The sequence below is a fragment of the Odontomachus brunneus genome, unplaced genomic scaffold, assembly GCF_010583005.1.
Source record: "Odontomachus brunneus isolate Ranch 3 - 2012 unplaced genomic scaffold, Obru_v1 Obru_scaffold_034, whole genome shotgun sequence".
Lineage (NCBI taxonomy): Eukaryota > Metazoa > Arthropoda > Insecta > Hymenoptera > Formicidae > Odontomachus > Odontomachus brunneus.
The window spans coordinates 1,638,485-1,663,559 of NW_022639484.1; the positions used below are offsets into that span (position 1 = coordinate 1,638,485).

General features: G+C 37.2%; 1 protein-coding gene across 9 annotated transcripts in view; it reads left to right on the forward strand.

The window, feature by feature from the left end:
- Positions 1-25,075, forward strand: part of LOC116843588 (SH3 and multiple ankyrin repeat domains protein 1-like) — a 326,286-nt gene that overhangs the window by 145,766 nt on the left and 155,445 nt on the right. The gene's annotated exons all lie outside the window — the stretch shown is intronic.

Sequence of the window (25,075 nt, forward strand, 5' to 3'; positions counted from 1 at the left end):
TAAAAATATTCCGAGAACTTCTAAATGTTCACACAAGTCACTAAGATATCCCTTCAAGATCTTATGCTATGAGGGATTAATTAGGTTAATCCCTCATAGCATAAGATCTTGAAGGGATATCTTAGTGACTTGTGTGAACATTTAGAAGTTCTCGGAATATTTTTAGGCTATTCTGAAGACTTTTGCAGACATTTAGCAATCTTCTAGATGTCTTTGGGATATCTTTTAAATCTTGTGCTATGTGGGATGCCACTGCTATGTCTCTACAACATTGCACTGCAATATGCAATGTTGCAACGTTATTATTATATGAAATTATAACTATAAGAATAGTAAACTTATTTTTTTATTCATAACGTCATTTTGCAAAGTCATTTTAACATCTTAAAACATGTTCTTAATAATACATTCATGATTTTTGTACCGATTTGTGATATTCGAATAATGGGTGTGTGTATGTGTGATTATTTATTATTTTTTATTAATAAATTTATATATTTCTTTATTTTCACAATGATATTAATTAATTGAGACATTCACCTTATGTTACAAATTGGAATAAACTAAATTGTCATGTCACTAAATGGTATATTAATCTCACTTTTAAAACAATATCATAAATAAGGCAAAATTTTTCCATAAATTAAGAAAATGTAATTAAATACAAATTAATTATATATAAATAAAGATACAATTATTATTAACCTAATTTATTAACTTAAACATGATAATTTGTATGCTAATTACTCATATTTGTACTATAAATTGTAATAAATTCTAGAGAGACCAGTTATCATATTAATGCTAATTCTTAATTCTATAACAAATAAGATTTATATATCATGTTCTTTTTAGAAATAGAAACATCCACATCATTTTATGTCACGTTTATTCAGATTGTACTCTAGGGGGAAAATAAATATTCTAGTACCGATTAATGACATGAACTAACTACGAAAATTACATATCTTATTACTTTTTCTCTGCTTATAAAATGCACTTTATCCTTTTTCCCACTTTGACATAACTTCCATTTCTTGAAGTTAGAAAGTAACTACAGAAATTTAAATAGACATGTGATGTTACTTGTCAGCTTCTAAAATGTCGGCGAGTAGTGTTCGAACTGTCAGCAGTACACTTGTAAAATTTTAATGTTCCAGCATTTACTGACTTTTCATTTTCTTAGTGAAACTTGTTATAACTGATAATTTATAAAATTTATTATACACTACATATTTGGATAAATATGGAGCTTCGTTAACTGAATTTATTAAGAAAAATGGATGCCAATTGTCACTAATTGAGACATTCAATGGTTTTGTAAAAACACAATTTTTTCGATAAATTTATAACTGAGTTCTTTGATGTGTCACTAAAAATACGATACTTAATGATACAATTATCCTAAACGTCTTTTATGGTCGCAATGTCGCGGAATACTTCATGTTGCGTTCTCGGTGATTTATCATGTACTAAGAGAAAAATGTTTGGTAAAGTAAAGATACCAATGCCCGGACATGAATTTAATCCTAAATATATTCTTATTGTTTTGATCTTATATAAATATAAAATATAAATATTTAAACTTTAAACATAAAATATATATACAAGCATTGAGCATTATATATACATTCTGTGTTGAAAGTTTAAATATTCGTATTTAAAGATAAAATAATAAGAATATATCCAGGATTAGATACATTCCAGGATTAGGTATGTATTTATGTTCGGGAATTAGTACAGTTATCTTATTTGAAACTATAATCATATAGAAAAATAATTACTACAAATTATAATTAAAACAATCATTTTTTAGTCAACTGTATTATAATTTTAGTGATAATAACCTCATATGTTACTAATACTACCTTTGCGTTGGAACGAACAAAAAATATGGTTGGGGTCAAATTGGATTTCAACCATATTTTTTGGTTGTCCCGACACGAAAATAGTAGTAGTAGCGTGCATATAAAATTATTATCATTAAAATTATAGTACATTTGACTAAAAATGATCTTAATCATAATTCATAATTCATTTGTCTACATGATTATAGTTACAAATATCAAGCTTTTTTCTCTCAGTGTGTTCAAGTAAGGAAAAAGGAAACGAAGAGTAGAAAGAAAGAGAGAGAGCGAGATGTTTGTAATCAAAATATTACAAAATAAACCGCGATATACGCGTTGCATGTGCGCGATCTTACGTCGGCGGACTTCCGTTCTCGCGATGCGGAAAACTTTCATCCGTTGTTGTTTACCGGCACACATTTTTCAGCGTGTGCTGCGTAATTCCAGATAATCCATTATCTCGCTTTCGCGAGAAAGTGAGAGAGATCATGCGCTCTCGCATGTTCTTTACATTATAATTTCGATACACCATTCGCCCGGTTTCTACCTTCCTCACTTCCTCCTTCTCACGTTGAATGTGTTGGTACTTTCGACGTGTCTACGCATCGCGCGCGGCTCTGATGGAAACGTTGCCTCGGAAGTCGCGTCTCTCGCTCCGGCCCGAAGCCGGCACGCCGGCGGGGGATGGCTTTTGTTTTGCATGCATTCCACGCGTTGCAGTACGTGACATAATCGGCACGACACGCGTGTACAGCGGGCGCCATTATTCGCGAACAATGGGACAGGCCGCGGAGGATGTTCGACTGGAAAATCGCGTGTCTAACGGCCGGACGTGGTCCTGATACTTGACAGTTCATTAAATTCAATTCGAGAAGCGCCCTCCCACCGCGCGACTTCTTCGAGTTCCCTGCGGTGGCCGATAATGAGTCCGCCTCGCTCCGAAACATATAAATATACATTGTCGTCCGGCGCGGTTACAATACACTTTACTACTGCCATTCCACGCACATTCTTCTCCTTCTCCGCTTTTAGAGAGGCATTCTTCTTAAATTCTTGTCCGAGGTGGGGCATTGTGCGGTTTCGCTGCTATTAACGACGCTTTTCATTGTTATCATTTGCTTAGACTCTCACAGTTCATTCAATATAAAAGTCTCTTAAGTATATAGTAATATAGTAAGTATATAATAAGAAGTAAAATGTTAATTTTATTTTATTTCGCAGAAGGTCTACCCTAAATTTCAAGCAGAAATAACTTACTCGTTGCGCTTACTTGTTGATAAATTAGAGATGTTAATTAATTGACACTCGCACATCCTCTTGTTTATGTTTGTTGTTTTGAATAAAATTCATTTTCCTACTTTATATTTGTTGTTTTGAATAAAAATTCGAAAAGTTAAGTTAGATTAAGTAAAAAATAATAAAAAATACACGAAACAATAAGTAGTTAAAGTAACTTGCAAGAACTGTTGATGGAACATTTCTATCTGTACGATATTAACGTAAAAATTAGCATATTTTAATGCGATTCTTCAATTACTTAACATATCACTATGTGCGATATTACTCTAATTGTACTTAAAATTAAAACAAAAAGTACGGCCAAGTAGCCTATAGGCTAGTAGTGGCTCATTTATTTTCAATTTATTTCTTAATAACTTATGTTTGATCTTAGCGATGGTTTTAAAATGTAATTAAATGAATCCACTGATTCAATTTTGTCGTACCAAGCGTCTGGGAAACCACTAGAATTCATCGGACGCTAAGATTAAATTTAGTCATCCCTTTTCCAGGAACATTTTTTTAATGTACTTTTATGGTATCAAACAAAAAATTCCATTTTTACATTAACTATTGTATTAAAACTATTGTATTAAAACTATTATATTTGAGTAAAAATAAAAAATAAAATATTTTTTAAAATATTTTGAATATTTTACTGAATAATAAATTTATTTGGAAAGTCAACATGTTTTATTTGATACTAATATAAAATGAAGACTAGAAAAAATATTAGGAATACTTTGAGTTTCTCCGTTTGGAATCGCATGTTTGAAACATTGTATTTCTAATGAGAATCCATAATTATATTGAGAAATCGAACTGAATACCAACTAGATTCTAAGAAATTTTCTATGCGGGTAGTCAATAATTTTCAAAGTATTTGCATACGAAAACATCTGGAACTCGCTGAAGATCATTTTGTCGTTGAAATTCCCATCAATGGTTTCACGTTTTATTGGTGAAAATAGCGCCATCTTGTAAGATGCAATTTTAAATAGGCCATTTTCTCTGAAACGTCTGCTCATCTTGGGACTTGCATGTTTGTAAGTAGCGCGTCCAAAACTATAAAATAAAAAAAGAATCCAATTTGTGTGGATTTAAAATCTTTTTCTGTATAAAGTAAATCGAACTTGATCGCGCATTTTAAATGTAAAAAAAGGGAAGTGGACTTTCCATAGGACGCAAAATTAATATTTAATTTTTTACTGTATATTTAAATTGAAATAGCAGTAATAAGTAAAAAAAATGTATTTCATATGTTATCCTATTATTAATACTCGCGTAATAAACTCTGATTAAATTAATAAAATTATTTCCATATCTCGTATTTTTAAAGAGTGAAAATCGTTGTGTTAAGTACGTGTGTTGGGAATGTTTCAGTTAAACGGCACAAAATCGTACACATACATGTACGTAATATTTCAGTGAAATTGGAATTGATTGAAATTATTATCTTATTGAAATTATTAACTTTTATCTGGAATAAAAGGTTATTTAATAAGCTTTGAAACAGGCGACATTGTTACTCGCACGGGAATAAAGGGGAAAAAGAAAAACATTCAACTAGCTTCTCGTGTTTTTTCGGTGGAACGGTCCCGGTGACCCAGATACACCGTAAGCTCCTTTGCTCGAGCTTCGCTTCGGCTCGGAAGAGAATCGGTATATGTAAGATTTTCCAGCACGCGACTTTCTAGCCCAGATTCGCAATTACAGCGTAATCCGCGCTTCCTCCGTGATGTCGTTCGACCGATCTTTGAGACGCGAAAAGTGGGCCAGATATTGGAATTTCGTTCGCAGCTTGCCGCTGCAATATGCGCTCGCGCACACAATCCGTCGTTTTACTTTCGCTAAACGCCGGCGTAGCGAATAGATCTCCATGAAAGAGGAGGAGGAGGAGGAAAGGGAAAAGAGCGGTCCTTACACCTTCGTGAACCGATCCCCTTGATTGCACCGATCGGCCTCTCTCGTGCGTCGCTGTCGGATCAACCTGAGGCGACCGTCGAGCATAGTCGTTTGAAATAGATGACTGCGCTCTCGACCAGGGAGCAAGAGAGAGGGAAGGGGAAGAAGTGAACGAGAAGGGAAGATAAAGAAGGACCAAGCTGAAGCGGAGAAGCGATCGCAGGGGCGAGGCAAAAGGATAGATCAAGAAAGGGAGGGGGAAGAAGGGAAGAGAAAGAGAGAGAAAGATACGCGAGGCTGTGGCGTGACACGTCGTGATCGGTAGAAAGAATCTCGTCCTGCAACCCGGAAACGCCGTGACTAACAACTCGGTATCACGAAGGTGGAAGGAAAAGCCTGGGGACCCGTTCGCGCGGGGTGGGTATCTCTCGTCCCGGGGTCCAGGGGGGTCATCAACCATCGGCCGTCATGGCGGGCCGAGGATCGCGCATTATTATGACCACGTCTAATTGAAACTCTACGGCTCCTCTCTACGGCTCGACCCGGCCGGGGCTCTTGGCTCCGCTTCGCTTCGCTCCGCTCCGCTCCGCGACCGTTCTTCGCCGGCGCGCGTATTAACGCGGGGAGAATAAACTCGTTAATAAATCCCGGGGCATCGAGGTGTTCTTAATGAGTGTTCAGTTCGGGCGCGCAGTTTGCCGCGTGGCGTGCTCGCCGGGGCCGCGGGTGGACCGGGCTCGCCTCCGCTCTCCTCCGAAGAGCGGCGTCCTATCGAACGACCTTGCCCGCTGCCGCCTTCTTTGTCCGTTGCGAGGAGGTGAGACGATGAGCTTAACAGTCGGGACACAGTGAGATGTGAGCAGTGAGACATTGTTGGGATAAGATTGTCGCCGGGGCTCCGAGAAATCCCGTGTACCTGTCCGAAGAAACGCGGCGGCTCGAGTTCGTTCCCCGATTCTGAGTGATCTTTTACTTTTCTACAGGTAGTTGAAGTATATCTACGCTCTTGTCGCATGCAAATGTTTTGAAAATTATTAACTACCCACATAGAGAATTTCTTAGGATCTAATTGGGATCCAGTCCGACTTCTCAAAATAATTATGGATTCTCTTAAAACTATATCTACATTAAAAAATGTTTGTAACTATAATCATATTATATTATAATATAGATTATATTAATCTCTATATCATAATATAGAGAAATAATTAATGTTAATATAAGTTACGGCCAAAAAACTATTTTTAAAATTAAATTCTATTATAATGTTAGTAATAATAACTTTATATACATGTTACGACTATAATTTTATTACAATAAATATGGTTGAACTAAAAATCACTAATTTTGGTTAGATCAACCATTTCTTTTTCTTGATTGGAAAAAAGTGCGAGTTTGCATAATATTCCTGTTTCTCTTCTAGATAGGGAATCCATGTTTGAGACAAGAATAGGATTCCCAATTAGTATCGTAGTAAGATAAAGATTTTTAGTCAAATTTTGGCATTCTACTAGGAGTTTATGCTGCATCTGGGAAACTTTTGAGAAATTTATATGCGGGTAGTGTCGATAGACGATTCACATATTATACAGAGATGTTCGATTATGTATGTTGCTTTATTTCTAATCAATCCCATTGTGCGAAAAATAGAGATATCGTGCATCAAGATATCGTGAGTTAACATAATTACTTTGACCTGGAAAAAGGCTTTTAAATAGTTTCACGTTGCTATAGAATCAACTGTAAGGAATTGCTTTCTAAAATTTACTTGACCTGGGAGAGGTGAACGATCGAGATATTACTCGTTCAGCTGGATGATAGTTCAATGAACGTTCCTCGTATTTTCCTCGTATTTTCAGCATATTTCTGCCCCGAGATAAAAGAAGCGAGCAACGATCTATACTGCTGGCTGCATCTTTAAAAGTATAATATTGTTACGTTCGTTGCTTTATTCGATATAGCGTATTTCATCTGTGATTTACGAGCGAAATTAAGAAGATGAAATCTTGGGAAATCGCACGATTTGATAATCTCATTTGTCGAACGGTTGCTGCCAGCGTTCCGTCCCTACTGTTCTCTTTTTCCTTTTACTTTTCTTCTCCCGGCGAATCAAACGGGACTAATCGCGACGACGGTTTCACGTGAGCAGAAAATTAAATCTAGCGGCCGTGTAGGCGGCAGCGTGCGCTAAAATCTGGTATGACAAGTAGTGTGTCCCCTCGTGTCCTACGGAGCTTGTCGGGATCTATCATTCACGGCACGTTGAACACAAAGAACGTGTACCATCCGAAAAAGGGAGATCCGTCGCTCCTTCTTCTCTCGATCATGTTTTTGTTCCTAGCAATCTCGCTACTTAACTTTTTGCATTCGAGATTCCATCATCGCTCTCGCCTACGCAAGAAAAAAGAAGGAAGAAAAAGAAGAGATAAAGAAACACATCCAAACAGACCCGTGCGTGATATCAATTACAGCCGATGACGAATACGCGTATCAATCATTACTATAATTATAACATGGCGAGTTTTGGAGACAAGCACGAAGAAACCTTGCGTGCGCGGGTCGCTTGCGGCCGTTACGTAATCGAATGCAATAAGACTCGTCCCGCGCGAGTCAACAGGATTTGCTCTTTCATCGGCACTCGTTTCGGAACTTTTGCAAGCGGATTTACGGAACCCCGCTTGTGTATTCCCCGCCCTGCCTCTCCCTGCTCCTTGCATCCAGAACCCATCAACCGCTCGACGGAGAGCCGTTTTGCCATTCGCGTACTTGGACGTGGGGGAGAATCTCGTCCCACGTGTAAATGGAATGCCACGAAATTTATATGTCGGAGACGAAGTCACGACGGGTTAATAATACGGACCAGCACCCCTTGCTTCTGTCTGCCTCTTTCTCCTCTCTTCTACGTCTCTCTCTCTCTCTCTCTCTCTCTCTCTCTCTCTCTCTCTCTCTCTCATCCCTGGTAGGATCAATAGTCTGGTCCGGAGCAGGGCCGTCTGTAAAGAGTACGTCGTTGGGCGACGACGAACAGTCTCCAATTTTGATTTGTGTGCTTCTCTCCTTCTGCCTTTGCGCTGTATACATGTATAACGACGCCGTGGAACGGGAACGCGATCGATGCTGCTCTTTGTCTTGAAATGTTGACGCTGAAGTACGGGCTCTCTCTCTCTCTCTCTCTCTCTTTCGCGCGCGCGCCTTTTCTCACTCTTTCTCTCTCTCTCTCTCTCTCTCTCTCTCTCTCTCTTTCTTCTCACGTTGGCGCTTCAACCTAGTTTTTTAAGAACTTGAGAAAATGAACGTTTAACGTTTTAACATTTCCCCGACTTTAAAACTAATTTTCTCGAGTTCCTCGAATGTGGGTTACGGTGCAATCAGCTCTTTAAATATCCTATATCCGGCATGTGATATTTCCTCCCTTTTGCATCTCGGTATTGTAGGATACGATTGTTCTAATTTCGAGAAATCGATATTTCATGTCAACGTGATTGCTTTTCCTCCTAAGTTCTTTCCATTCAATCGTGCGGCGCGCACAGGCCCTTTTTGAAGTTAAACGTTAATTATACTTTCAACGGATGATTTGTCGCATGGAATTTCTGATGTTTCTATGTATTTTTATGCGTAGAATCCGCAGAAAATAAACTTCTCGAAGTTTCCTCATCACTCACACTTTTTTGGGAGATTTAATATATTGTATATAGGATATTCCACAACAAACACAAACAACACACAATTGCATTCAAGTATGAGTTTTTCATATTGAAGCAGTATTAATATTAAGTGTCCTCAAAAAGTTTCTCTATTTAAGCAATATATTTATTTACAAAAATTCATTAAAATTAATTTTTTTTCCTTTTACGAAATTTCTTTTCAATTAGGGACAAGACATGACAAACACTGATACGACTTTTTGTTTTGAAAAGAAGCATACCACAAGTAATTAAATATAGTAGAAAATCACTGGCACTTTAAATTAGGTTAGCCATGTCTTTATATAGAGTGGCATATAAAGTGTTAAAAATCAATATCTTGGAAGAAGTACATTATTAAAAAAAATCTTAAACAAAAGTTACAAGATATCAAGTGTAGCATAAAATATCAGCATAAAATGTAAAGTATCTCGGAAAGTGTTCACTTTTTGATAATTGTATTTCAATATTTTATATATAAAATGACCCGGGCAATCGATTTATTTAAAAAAAAAATTATATAATTTTATTAAAAAAATAAAATTTTGAAATTGACTTTGAAATAATATTGAAAGAAATATTTCATTGTCATAGTAATATTACCATTTTATGGTAATATGACCATAAAATGGTAATATTACTATGACAATGAAATATTTCCTTCAATATTATTTCAAAGTCAATTTCAAAATTTTATTTTTTTAATAAAATTATATAATTTTTTTTTTAAATAAATCGATTGCCCGGGTTATTTTATATATAAAATATTGAAATACAATTATCAAAAAGTGAACACTTTCCGAGATACTTTACATTTTATGCTGATATTTTTCAACATAAAAAAATAAAATATGTTGTAAAATGTTTATTTTTTTATAATATTTATCATAATATTTTTAAACGTGGAATGACGAAATAAAAACGGTTACTGTGAAGAAAATAAAGAAATGCTTAAAAAAAATTTCTATTGTATTTTACAGACACATTAATGCAGTATTAACCAATATATAAATATTAATATCATCAATCTATTCTATCGTTCTATCGATTGTGTCGTTATTCTATATACAAAAGTATTCAGATGATGTCATGGAAAAGTGGGTATTTTACGTGATATTTATTTTCTTATGTTGGAAAGTATTAATGTAAAATGTAAAATATCTCGGAAAGTTTACTGTTTGATGACCTTATATCAGTACTTTTATATGTAGAATGACTCAAACAATCAAATTATTTAGAAAAAGTTATATAATTCTATTTAAAAAATCGAGGTTGATCTTGAAATAATCTTGAAAGAAACATTTCATTGTTATAGTAATATTACCGTTTTATGCTTCCTTAGATATCTTCTAACTTTTGTTTAAGACTTTTTTTCAAATCGTACATTTTTTTTGAAATATTATTCTGTAACATATGTCCCACCCTATATATAGAGGAAATCAATGTTCTCTAAACTTAAAAATCATATTACTGGAAAACCTAAGTAATAGAAAAAGTCTGTTCACATTTTTAAATACAGCATAAGAAATACTATGGGTTACATAATTTGATCCGTGTGACAAACAATGTTGTTTTTTGTAGATTAGCATACAGTGATTGTTCAGTCAGACACTGGTGACTCCCGGTTGTGGTTGACGTAAAAAACTGCGGCTGATAACTCGAGAGAAACCGGTGCGGCTCGTAAGGCATCGAAGCGCCGTCGTGGTATCACATATCGCGCGGAACAATCCAAAGGTGAACGGCTGAGATTGAACCCGGGTCACTGAGACGACGGTCTCACTGAGACGGTGAACTGTGCGCGAGTGCTTCCCATGCGCATCTATTCCATTTTACATTGATTTACGGCGCGTAATTCACGATGTTTTTACACGTCTCAGTACGTGTCTCGTTAGCTCGAGAGCTTATTTGATATTGACTCAATCGCCGTCTAGCTAAACACCACGATGACCACTAATTAACAACACGGAAGCGAGCTACCGCGTTAAATGCAATTGCATTAAGCACACAGTGCACGGAGATATATAATGCTCGCGTGAACGCTATATGCACCCGCGCTCCTATTTTATACGCGCGCGCACGTGTAAAAGCGGGACACTTGCTTAATAGCTGTGTCATGTCGAGGAAATTCGACTTGAAATATCGACGTGTATGCAGTATCGAGTAGCGGTGATTAGGCACCGCTATTCAATACATCAAAGTCTGCTTAAAGCTATTTTCGATCGTCTTCGGAACTTTTCAATTGCTCTTAACGTCACTCCAGAGATCGTGTTGAAAGCAATTTTGTTGAAAGCTCATCGAATCTTCATCATCCTGCCGGATATAATTAGGGTTAATATGAGAAAGATTGTACAAATTATATGCAGGATGCCTCACACATACAACGCGTATCTTAGTTCATGTGTTGTAGATAGAACTCCTCAAATTAAACAAAAAAGTCGTCTACCATTTTTAAAACAATTTCGGTAATTATTGAGATATTAATTAAAGAAAATCAACGGTGGACATGCATTCTCTCGAAAAAAAATAATCGAAATGTAAAAAGTGGAATAATTGTCCGAAAGATAACAATAACGAAATCCGAAAATCGGGATAAATTACTGAAATATAGGAACCATATAATTTTTTCAAAAAATCATACTAATGAACTGCGGAAATAAAATAATCGAATAAATGTATGCGATGCGATGGGACCAGCTCTTTATACAAAGTTTTATCCAAGTTTTATCCTAAATCTGTTAACAATTTCCCGGTAACGGCGGAAATGCTGAATTGTACGCCTTTATTATTCATCACATATCTACCGCGTTTCTAGAATATTGTCAAAAGATTCAGACATCTTGGGTAAGACTTTGCCTTTTTTCCACCCCATCATACGCACTCTATTTCTCTCTCTTTCTCTCTCTCTCTCTCTCTCTCTCTCGGTCTCTCTATTTGCCAATCCTTTATAATTAATATTTTAATAATTATCATAGTTGTTCATTCAAAAAGAACTATTTAGATATTTGCTTGTCATTGATATCGTATCTTTGAAATACTGAGTTGCTATCTCTCGCTCCTTTAATATACTCTGACTGTGATGAAATTTGATATTATTATTATAAGTGTTCAAATCATTGTATCATTTTGTTTGTTGTTGAAGAGGACTTGGAGTAGGACTTGGAATAGAAACATTTGAACAATAATAAGGATAAAGTAAAGAGCACAGCCAAGGGCTCATAGACATTTTGCCTGATTTTAGGGCTTTCGATAATAATAATTTTTTGCATACGAGTAAAGTTCACGTTGAGTCGATTCCAAAAATATATATCTCTTTAATTTGAGTCCGTTATGTATTAGTGATTTCCGCCATTCTAATCTGCTATGTGTTGTCATCTCGTGATGTTTATCAATTCACTGATCAGTTAAGATTTTATTGGTAAGTTCTGTATCAGTGTTATTTATGATAAACATGTGGCATATATCATTTATTGTTACATCAACTGCCACTATTATTTGTCTTTCGTAGTGCTATCTGTTGAAATTGGAACTCTTTTTCTCGAGTAAAGTAAGAGGCTCAGATTAGAAAATTACATATTCAGAATTGATTCGATATGAGCTTTAATCCTATGCAAAATATTTACCGAAGGTCCCAAAATCAAGTAAAACTTAACCACTCTTTTTTTCTCGATTTTTAAGAAATCATGCCATTAACATATAGAATAAACTATATTTACGGAATAGCTGATAACAAGATCCAAGGACAGAGATATGCTAAGTCATATGCTTTCTTTGTTATGTAATACTCTAGAAGAGGGTGCGATGCAGAAGAAAACAAAACAAAATATAAGAGAAACAAAAGAGAGAGTGAAATATAGTGGAAGAAAGAGAGAATTGATAATTTTTCCTCTTTCGTTCTCTTCATCAACTAGATGATTGAACAAGAAAAATATCTTGGTCTCTACTGCCCTCTCTAATACGGACTTTATCTTTCCTACAGCAATGTGTGCAGTCTATTCTATACGTCTATAAAATCACCCTAACAACGTCTTTCGTTTGATTATTTTGCTAAACAATTATTATTTTACTAAATAAGATTATTATACTAAACAAGATTCATATGTAGTTCTTTAAAGAGCTTTTTTTTATTTTTCGTTGGAGGTCCTATTAATATAGGACTATTAATTATATATTGAATTATATATTGAATTTGACGAATGTTAGTCACAAACGAATGCGATGAATTGATGTACGCGTTGTCGGACACCCTGTATAATAAAGAATAATTTTATGTGCGTGAGCGAGAAAGATTTCGTCGAGTGATTCGCAGCGCTGCTTCTTTTCCGCTTTGTGTTTGAAAGTTCATTTACAAATATTAGAAGAGCAAGCACGGAATATGAAGGGAGCGGTATATTTTTCGAGTCGTCTCTCGTCGCGCAAAATTCATCACTGACATCTTTTGAGTCGGTGGAGACCCAATACTAGTCGGTGTACACCGTAGCCGTCGTAATACTACCACCGAGACGCCACTGCAGAAATAGAATCGCGCACAGCCGCCGAACTTCCGTCGCGCCGGCACGCTTCCGGTTTCTCTGTCGCGGTAGCTCCAGCTACTGCTGGGAAGGGCGCGGTCAATTTGCTCACTTTTGCGTGTGCACAAAATGTTCTCGGAAAGATAAACAAGCAGACGCGGTAGTTTTGAAGAAATTTCGACTTTATCAATTTCAAGGAACGAAACGCGATTAATTTTTCTCAGATATGTTTGCATCTCTTTTTTTTATTAATTTGGCTCTTAGATATACAATCAAAAGTGAAAACAACAAAGCCATTGATAAGTAGTTCTCAGATAATTAATCATACCATCAACTTGCCAGTGTTTCAGGAGTACTGAAATTAATTTTTAGGCCGTTAACTCTTTAAATCCTAAACATCGAGTCTGCCGTCGTGTGCTTGTACGCATTAAATCAAACTAAATAAAAAAGTCTTCTACCATTTTCCTAATAACTTTGTAGATTTTTAATAATTAATTGAAGAACATTGGAGGATGATTGCTCGTGATAATATATTAATGTTCTCCAATTAATAACTAAAAATCTACAAAGTTACTAGGAAAAGGGTAGACTTTTTTGCTCCGTTTAACCTAACTCAGTAAAATTGTTTTCTCCACAAAGTAATCTTAAAAGACGAAGAAGTGATCTTAAGAGATGAAGAGAGAAAAAATTTCTAAAGAGTTTTGTGGTCTGAGTAAAATTGATCATCAAAAAGTCCGATTATGATTATGTATATTTATATTTGTACGTGTGCTCCAGTTATAGAATTTAACAAATCTTATAACCTCGATTAAATAAACATAAAAGCACTTGTGCTTTAAGATAACATCAATAAAAAAATTGAGAAAATAAAATTTGCTTACTTTTTCGTAAAATACTTTACTAATTTCGAGCGTCAATGATTCTGTCCGCAGGCGATTGTTATATTAGTTTCTTCAACAAGAACATTATTGTTTTACGGATTAGGATGAAGAATATAGCTGTATCTAGGATGGACTAATAGTATTGTATCGACCGAATTTCCTTATTTTGCCGATATAAAATTTGAAGAGGAACTAAAGTAAATATACATAATTATGTACACTAGATTTTTCAAATGATTAATTTACGCACCATAATTTTGAATGGGACAATGTTCATATTATGGACAAAGAAAGTTATTATACCAAAGTTCATATCATGGACAAAGAAGGTTATTATACCAAAAGATTAATTTCTAAAATACTATATAAGGTGTCCGGTAAAACTCACAGAGGAGCTACGGTGTACAGGTAAATTAGGTCAAACTGAATAAAAAATTCCTCTACTATTTTGCGAACAACACGTAAAAATTTAAATTATTAATTGAAGAAGATTTATGAATGATCATGCGCCATACGGTAGATGAGCTATGATGGCGATATGCCACTGTATGCTTGTATATTAAGTCAAAATAAACAAAAAAGTGCCCACCATTTTCCAAATGACTACGTACCAGGTATGTAAATATAAAACCGGAATTTTTGTATAGAAAATACACGTTTATTGTATGAAAATGATAAAAAATATTTTATTCGAAGTATGGCCCATCGCTAGCTATACATTTTTCCCACCTGTCTGACAATTTGTGGATGCCACGCCAAAAAAACTGTTGCTCTTTTGAGGCAAACCAGTCATCGAACCATTTTCGTACATTTTCGTAAGAAGTGAAGCGCTGCTTAGCAAGTGCGTGTCCCATCGATGCAAATAAATAGTAATCGGACGGAGCCAAGTCTGGTGAGTAAGCCGCATGCGAAAGTATTTCCCAACTAAACGCCTCAATCGTTTCCTTGACCAGTTTTGCTGTGTGTGATGGTGCATTATCATGAAGCAAAATCACTTTGTGTTGCCTTTTTTTATATTCTGGTCGTTTTTCACGCAAAGCTTGATTCAAATCGATCATTTGTTGTCGGTAGCGTTCAGTATTAACGGTTTGGCCAGGTTTTAGCAGCTCATGATAGATCACACCTTTCTGATCCCACCAAACATAGAGCATTGTCTTCCGTCCATAGCGATTTGGCCTTGCAGTCGATGTCGATGGTTCGCCTGGAGTTACCCATGATCTTTTACGCTTAGGATTCTCAAAATATATCCACTTTTCATCGCCAGTCACAATTCGATGGAGAAATGACTTTCTTTTGTACCTGGCGAGCAGCATTTCGCAAGTGGTTTTTCGGTTTTCCTGCTGTCTTTCATTCAGTTCATGTGGAACCCATTTTCCCATCTTCTGGATCTTTCCCATGGCTTTCAAACGTATGGAGACGGCTTCTCGTGTCACATTTAATTGATCCGCGAGTTGTTGTTGCGTTTGAGTGTCATCCTCATCCAACAATGCTTGCAATTCGCTGTCTTCAAACTTTTTCGGTGGTCTTTCATGTTCTTCGTTTCTCACGTCAAAATCGCCACTTTTGAATTTTTTAAACCACTCAAAGCACTGTGATTTACCAAGAGCATGCTCATCGTAAGCTTCGACAAGCATTCGATGCGATTCTGCAGCAGTTTTCTTCAAATGGTAACAGAAAATCAATGCTGTCCGCAAATCGTAGTTTCCAGGCACAAAATTCGACATGTTCAACGCTATTACAAACTATGCTGTTGTATGAAACTTGTATTGTTGTGAGTTGAAAATCTTTGTCAGAGATGTCAATAAGGAAATGGCGCCAATGATGCGGTTTGACGGTAACTACATTGACAGCTAGGGCCATTTATGGGCAAATTCCGGTTTCATATTTACAGACCTGGTATATGTTTAATTATTAATTAAAGAAGATTAACGTACAGTTGTGCACAATAATGCACTAATTTTTTTAAATTAATAACTGAATATTTACGTGGTCATTTGAAAAAAACTTAATATACAAGCATATAATGATAAACGTTGCCATCACAACTCATCTACTGTATGGCCCGTGATTGTTTAGGAATCTTCTAAGATCAATAATTCAAAATTTTATGTGGTTGTTCGTAAAATAGTAAAGAAATTTTTTGTTCTACTTGATTTAATCTACCTATACACTGCAACTCCTTCGTGAGTTATCGAATATCCTGTATATTAAAGAATCACAAAATGGTTTGAATTTACGGAGTGACTCTGAACTTTCGAATGATTCCTATCTTCCTATTTTACATAAAGTAAACGAACGTTGTAATGTTCCCGCCGTTTCACGAACTATATTGCGTGATTCTACGTAATATTTGCCGTACATTTTCTGTGGAAATGTCACTTCATTGTCGTTTTATTCATTATTAATATGTAAGGTTTTTCTCTTGACATTTGCGCGATTACCTGATACATGTCAACATCATGACACCTTTGTTAAACTTAAATCAAGTTATTTTTAAACATTGTTTTCTGCTTGTTCAAGGTAAACGTAGGTAGTTATCTTTTTATTAATTCAATGATTAGTTTTGCTTTCAATAATCGTTTCCCTCCTATAGATTTATTATCTTATATTTATTTTATTTTTGACTCTCTGTCACGTCTCTGGAATGCGTTAGCGAGTAATACTGGGTTTCTTATCATATTTCTTATCATACTTATCATACTTATAGCTGTACTTATAATGACATTAAAAGTATGTTTTTAATGTCTTAATTTATTTTTGACATTTACTGTTACTGTCGTACTTCTATCTTTATGGTTGTTAATAGCGTTATTTAATATAATATTCGCTTTCCAATTCAAAATTCTTGTAGATAATTAAAAGCATGGCCAAAACGTTTTATTATAATATTTTATGTACATTTAACTATTTGTCTAACTTAATAAATTTGTGTAACTCTGGTGACGCGAATAACTTGATTCTCATTAGCTTTACTTTAAAAAATTTTTTATTAACCTTTCTTGATTCAGGTACCGATCTTTGAAATCGACAGAACATAAGATCGATAATGTTTTAAACTCATAAGCGTTATTATGCGTGAATAATTTAACTACCATAGAAACCAAAGTTTATGTCAAAAACAAATTTTTGATATATTTCATATCCATTAATTAAAAATCGGTCTCGCAATCTGCACATCAACTTTTGTGTATTAAAAAATCACATAAGATAAGGAAGTTTAATTGTGCGCTCTCAGTATATTCTATTTGTTGATTCTTGAATCTCAAGAAAGTACTACAAAAACCACTTGAAATATTCTCTTGAAATTCTCTTCTTTCGAGATTCCTGTACAAGAGCTGTACAGACATAAGCATTTACTTACCTTCTTTATTTCCTCTTTCTTTTTTTCTGTTAAATAAACGGTATAACGAGCACCGGCGAAGAGGCCACTTTTCCGTCAGAAATCGTTCATTTTGCGTCGATATCGTGATCGTTACGCCACTTACCGTTCTCTTCGATCATCTTGCGATCCATCGAACCGTCGGCGGTCTTCCTTTTTCCTACTTTGGGCCGAACGTCGAGGAGGGAACTCGATACCTCGAAAGCCCGTCCCGGGCTCGGGGACTTGGGTTCAATGATATGGAAGATCGACTGAAGAGGAGGATAGGATGGGACGATTTCTTTTCTGTCGCTGGTGGTCGTCAGTTAAGCGAAGTTACCGGCTACGTTGACATATTATTGGAGTATAACATCAGTCGTCAATACCTCTCTCTCTTTTTTGTCTCTACCTCTTTCTCCTTTCCACTTTTTTTTCTTTTCCGCGGGTTTATCACTATTTTTTGAAGTTTAACGAAGCGTGCAGGTCGTCGCCAAATGGAGCATGTAGGTCACTTGCGAGATTGTTAACATCGTGTGAATTTCGAGGGAATAATTTAAGCGCAAAAATTGCGCACACAGTAAAGTTCATCGATATGGCAGGTTGAGTCCCATTAACTCCGCGTGTTTGAAAATATATTACAAAAGAAAAAAAAAATGGTTCGCTTGCGTGACTGTTACGCTGATTTTTTTTGTTAACGTAGCGCGCTTATGAAATTCGCGATCAGCGATTTCCATTATTTTTCGGCGAAAGATTAACAAAATTAGTCTTAGCGTTTCATTATATTTTACTATTGTCTTATTAGATTTCTGTCATTGTTTTTATGTTCCGCTGGTCATTGTTCTTTGATTTTATTTTAAAGATTTTATCAGTTTAATTTTAGAGTAATGATTTATATTAAAAATAGTAGAAAACTATTCTGTTGATTGTTTAATGTTAACCTAATAATGAATAAACATTTTTTTACTCACATAGGTGTGTTTATATCTAATTTATTCAATTTATCTATTTTAAAAATTAAGCAGCTGATTTATTCCATTGCAATTGATTAATCATATTTATCAATTCTAATTAATTCTCGTCAATTTCCGTATAAATTCCAAAATAATCGTCAATTAGATTAACCGGAGTTTGATGAAAGTCGCCACATAAGAGTTGGTCATCCTAGTCTCAACTGTCATAATAAATTAAAAAAAAAACAAAAATAGACTATTTGAAGAGCATTACAACAATGTGCACATCTTGATTCGCGTGCGTTTGACGTGATAGAGTAGCAAAGTGCAGAGATCCCCATGGGGGAAAAGCGCGATGACGAAGGGCGGCCGGACGCGCAGATGAAAGAGATAAAGGATCAAAGTGAGGCCGGCGGAGAATCGCGAAATAAAACGATCACGACTAAACGAGACCCGTCGAATAGGCCGAAAAAAAGGGAGAGTGAACGGTAGAAAAAGATTGTGAAGCGCGCGCGCGCATGAGAGAGAAGTGACAGGATAAGGTGGTAAGGAGGATGAGGTCCTCTGGAGTGGCGGTCCAGCCGTCGACGGGATATGCAGGACCACTCATCCTTTCCCTCCCCCCGCGGCCCGCTGGCTCAAGTGGATCGAACGTCCCGAGTTTTGCGACAAAAAACGGTGTAGTTGATACCCCCTTTTTTGTTCCCTCTGAGCGGAACATAAATGCGAAATTAAAATTTTAGCGTTGAGGCGATGAGCGCCAATTCATCATGAGGATCGGTGTATCCTTTGATTCGCGTATTTTTTGCGCGTTTGCATTGTGCGTGTGCGCGCGAGGTGCGTGCTGGGGCCCGTCGTTCAGCGCTTTCATCGCTATGATGGATCGACCGAGACGGAACGAGGCGACAACACTTAAAATTTCTGGCCAAACCACTCTCCCCTTCTCGCATGCCTGGCTCTTCTGAATTTCAAGGTCGACCATCGCGACGTGGTCCTGCGGTCTGGTGCCTATCAATGGAATTGATAGCCGTTACTTTCTAGATACCGCTTACGTTCTTCCAGGCAGCGCGAGTACACCCAGCAAAGAGCAAAGCACGATTATAATAAGTGTCTTGTCATTTCGGGACTCGGTACCACACTTTTCTATGACGATTTATTATTTGCAGATTAATGTAACGTTAACGGTCGACTAATGGATTAACGGTAGATTATATCCTCAAGGAATATAGCCAGATGTACAACAAAAGACTTTAGCGAACTTTTTAAATTTTATTTCTGTTTCTGAAAGAGAAAGAATAATAATATGGTTATCTCCACCATATTATTATTAATGTATGACACAGAGCACTTTTTAAATACTGTCCAATATTTTAGAAATTAATTTTTCAGGTTATTTTATGAAGAAAAATTCATATAGTTTTAATCGTTTCAAAAACTTCGTTTTAAATACGGGGTGTCAGAAATTCTACAAAATTATTTGTTTTAATAGTTTCTAAATAAAAAGAGGTTTTTTTGCAAATTTGGATCAGTAAATAGGCGGTAATTGTCTTCATTTTTTACCTACAAGCCATTTTGTAAGAAAACAATGGTGTAGAGGAAATGGGGTTTAGGTAGTACATTACTACCCTAACTTGTACAACTTATATGGACGGAATCAAATTTGCAGATTTTTATTATTTTATTATTTACCTGCAAAGAAGTACTCTTGGTAGATTCCGTTCAAGCCATTAGTTTAGGAAATATTTGCATTTCGTTAAAGCCATTAGTTTAAGAGATATTTTCTTTTCAACATAAGATTTTAATATCCTTATCTCTGAAACGAGACCCTTGAGACCATATGTTCAGATAACTTTTCTCACAAAATAATCTCAACTCCTAAAATATTGTACAACACATACAATATTTGTACAAAAGAAATATCCTCTATATACATACACGCGATTATTTGATCTTTCTCGGGGTAAAAGTCAAGGCGCGAACATGTTGTATCTTCCTTCTTCTTTCGAGCTTTCAACTTTTTGTTAAAACCATTAGTTTAGGAAATACTTGTTTTTTGTTAAAACTATTAGTTTAGGAGATATTTGCTTTTCAACAAAGATTTTTTAACTTCTTGAATCTCTAAAACGAGACCATATGTTCAGGTGACTTTTTTCATAAAATGACTTTAACTCCTAAAATATTGTATAATACTTGTACACGCGCAAAGATGCTATATCTCCCTTCTTCTTTCGAGCTTTTAACTTTTTATTAAAGCCATTAGTTTAGGAGATATTGGCTCTTCAACATAGGATTTTATCACTCTTATCTCTGAGACGAGATCCTTGAGACCATGTGTTCAGGTGACTTTCCTCACAAAATGACCTCAACTCCTAAAATATTGCACACAATACTTGTACAATATTTAAGAAATACTCCGTATACATATATACACGGTTATTTGATCTTTCTCGGGGCAAAAGTGCACGTCAAGGCGCGAACATGCTGTATCTCCCTTCTTCTGTCGAGCTCTTAACTTTTCGCCATACGGGCAAGGTAGTTAGGATAGCTCCGACAACGAAGTGGTGTTATCCCTGAGATTCGGCCGGCCGGGTCAGGCGGGGTCACAGCTCCATTGTATCGGCGAACGCTTCTAACTCGGTGCACTGAACTCAGGGCCGTATCGACGCCCGATGCGTAACGTTCGGGCATTCTTTCTCACGTAATCCTCCCACGTCCGTCTCGCCGACAGTTAATTATCACGTCAGCGAGACGGCCCCAAGTTTTACAATCCTCAGCTGAGAGCGAAACCAAGTGATTTGACGATTTTATTTCCCCGCGCAAAACGTAATTAATGACACCGAGGAACCTCGGTGACTGACTTATCGCAGAAGGGGACGATCCGGCCAATAAATTAGCCCCGAAGAAGCGACGTCGTTGTCGTCGAATGTGACGCCCCCTCTCCGCGCTACCGTCCACGATTCGGTCGTCTTAGCCTATTTCATGTAATTTCCTTTTTTCCGCAACGCTATCCTTTTCGATCTACAGACCGGAACGTAATAACGTGTGTACGCGAGGCGGCGGCAGTCCCGGTAACGGTCGATACATACCTGATCGAAGCGGAGGAACGGGATGTAACGACGACGGGGCGACGGTGCAACGGCAGCAGCGGCGACCGCAACCGAGCGGCTCTCTCTCTCTTTCTCTCCCCCATTTCTTTCTTCCTCTCTCTTCCTCGCGTCACATTCTGTCTCTATCTCTCTCTTTCTCTCTCTATCTCTCTCCCCCCCCCTCTCTCTCTCTCTCTCTTATCCTCTCCTCTTCTCCGTACGATGCGCGGAGCGCAGCATCGAGAGTGGCTGTATCGGGCACCCCGCTGCCACACTGACTCTGATATACTCGCGAGATATCCGGGCAAGATTTAGTGCATCCTTTTGCTAGCTGCCCCGCAGAAAATCTTCGCCGGGAATCTCCCTTACAACCGATCGAAATGTTTCTCCTGTCCTTGAAATGAATACCACGGGTGGGAAAACAAGGTGAGCACCGTGCAAACGATAGAGGCAAAACTCAACTCCTCTTCCCCTCCCCCCTCCCCCGCTGCCTCTTTTCTTACCATTGCTTTGCTGCTTCTTCTACTTTGTTGTCTTGTTTTTCTGCGCCTTCGCTTGGCCGCCGCAGCCACCCCGAGGACGCGCCCAGGACATTGTTGTTCCTTACCGGGTATCTCGCGCCGAAAGTCCGACCTTTTTCCCATTTGCTCTGTCGAACGGCGCCTCACGCGAGCTTCGTTCAGGCGGACGGCCGCTACGACGTCGCGGCGATTAAAAATCCTAAAGCGCAATTGTGTATATGTGAATGATTTTTTTGTCTCGAACTTCATTCCGCAAGGATTCTGTACAAGAGTTGGAAAGGGGAAAGTATCGGGAATGAGAGTTTGCTGGATCGAGAATCGAATCCGGCACCTTTAGAGCTTGTCGGGCGACTGCTCTAAACTGCAACCCTAGATTTACAAAGAAGCGATATTGAGATTCGATATATCAAAGGTCGCCACTTTGTATACATAATAATATATAAAGTTAATTCCAAAGTTAATGAGTCTATAAGTAGAAATACTCATCTCATGATTAACTTAAGTTAGCTTGACGTTATAATTTTGTCCATAAAAAATATTGCATTAAGGACCGATTATTCCAACTTCTTGGTAGGCTACCTAACATTTAAATCATGTGTCTATCGTTGTCTAATTTGAAGAAAAAACGAAGACACATGTATGATTTAACTGTCAGATAGCTTACCACAAGTTTGGGACAATCGGCCCTGAGTTGCGATATATCAAAACTGTCTAACAAAAATATTACAAGTTAAAATACACTGAGAAAAAATTTACTAAATTTCAAAAAATATTTGTTTGGATACGACTGTGAACATATTTGTTTAAATTAAATAATTATTTTCTAAAATTAAATAATTATTTTCTAAAATTAAATAAAGTTTTAAATGTTAATTTCTTTCTTTTTTTGATTTTAGAAAATAATTAATTTAAATAAATATGTTCACAGTTATACATCCAAACAAACCAGTTTTTAAATTTAGTAAATTTTTTTCTCAGTGTAGGGTAGAACTATTGACATCTATTTACTGATCCCCTTCCAACTTTTTGATAAGTTAACTAATAAATCATATATCTGTCTTTATTTCGCATTCAGCTTAGACAAAGACACACATATGATTTAACTATCAGTTAATTTACCAAGAAGTTGGAACAACTGGTCCTTAATCAAAAAGAAAATTCAGGAAAAGACTGATTTCTTTTGCAACCAGTGAGTTATTCACAGCTTCAGTTGTGGAATCATTGAGTTCAAGCAAAAAGTTGCAAATTGCAATGCTGATCACATGACAAGATTCTTTCTTTATCAATGATTAAGGACCAGTTGTTCCAACTTCTTGGTAAGTTAATTGATAGTTAAATCATATGTGTGTCTTTGTCTAAGCTGAAGGAGAAATAAAGACAAATATATGATTTAATTATTAGTTAACTTATCAAAAAGTTGGGACAATCTTAGTTGACTCTAAGAAGATACTAATGATGGGATGTTTTCTTTCTATCCTATATTTATTAACCACTATGAACTAATGTGGCACTTGAGCCAGATGAATCCAATGAAATGAGATTTTTCGATGTAATCTCTCTATAAGTCCACAGCTCTACTCTAAACCAACTACGCTACCTAGACTCCATGTCTCGATACATCTCTCTTGTCCTCTTAACTGTTTATGTTGTCAAGATGTCTATTTCGATCGATCGCCTACAGTTCGCTTTCTTGCAATATATCTCTTCCGCGTAAAACTGCAGTTTATTGGTCAGGAGGCATGTAAGAATTCACGAGAAAATCCCGTCGTCTCGGTGTTTTTCAGCCATCTTTCCGAGCGAGATTTGAATTTTGCTTGGGAGGAGTCGACAGACCAAACGTTCGAATCGCGCGTTAGATATTAATCGCATTTAACAGAAAGTCTCGCTGGCCTCTCCAGTTTCTTGCGATCCAGCCGACTCTCGTGCGCAGAGAGAAAGACAGGTTGAGGAACAAGACGAGGAAGAAGTAGCGACGGAGGAGGGTTGGAGAGAAATTTCGGTTTTTCATCACGAGCATAGAACCACCTGCCAGCGCGAATCTCCGCATAAATTCTCGACTCTCCGGCTAATAAATCTCGCGCGGGTCCTTCTTCTTGGTTGTAAGACGTCGCGATGCCGAGCTAGCATCGCCGACGTTGTATTCGCCCTCCGCCGGAACTTCTGTCCCTTCTCCTCTCCTCGCAACCTCACTCGCCCTCTCTCGTCGTCTCTCTTCCTCTGTTGTACTCTTTACCGTTCGCTTCGTTCATCTGAAGACACCACGGTGCCAGACGCCCTGTCTCTGAGTTTTGTTTTTCACGAGAGTACGTAGCCGCCTTTTCCTGTCACGTTTTCGCCCTCCCGTTCCGTCTCCCGTTCCCTCCGCTCGCACCTTTTTCCCGCGCCCTCGGGCCGTCCTTTCCTTCTCTCTTAAAATAATCAGCCGAGCCGATAGACCCTACATCCCGGAAATGAAATTGCTCCGAGTACGTGGGTCGTTTCTTTCAGAGAGATATCTAGCAATTTATATATCCTGCGTTGTGGGAAATTATATGAAATGCATTTGCGACGTGATGAGCTTTCGTCGACCCTCCGCCGAGTTGTTTTCCTGAGGGAGTTGCAATTTCGGAATTATAATGCAGCGCGTATTAAGGGCTCGCTAATAAACAACGGTGATTTTCTTCAAGCCGAGCAAATGAACTCTAGGGTTGCTAGATGTATACCGTATAAATCAACGAAAAAGAAATATCCGTTTCGAGAAATTCAGTTGTTTCAAAAATGTCTTCAGAGTATATATCGAGTTCGCTAATGTTGCATGCCGAACCCTTCATTTTGCACTCGATCAATCACCGGCGCAGGGTGGTATGATTCCGCAACGGTATGGCGCGCGCGCGCGCAACAATATCGGGACGCATCCTAATGATGCGTCAGGAATCGTGCTGTCTACACGTACTTTCAGCTCTTTTCATAGTGAGGGAGGACTAAGAGGCAGATAGAATAGATAGAGAGAGAGGGGAAAGGGAGAAGGAAAGAAAAAGAGTTAGAGAGAGAGGGAGAGAGGGACAGAAAGGGGGGGGGG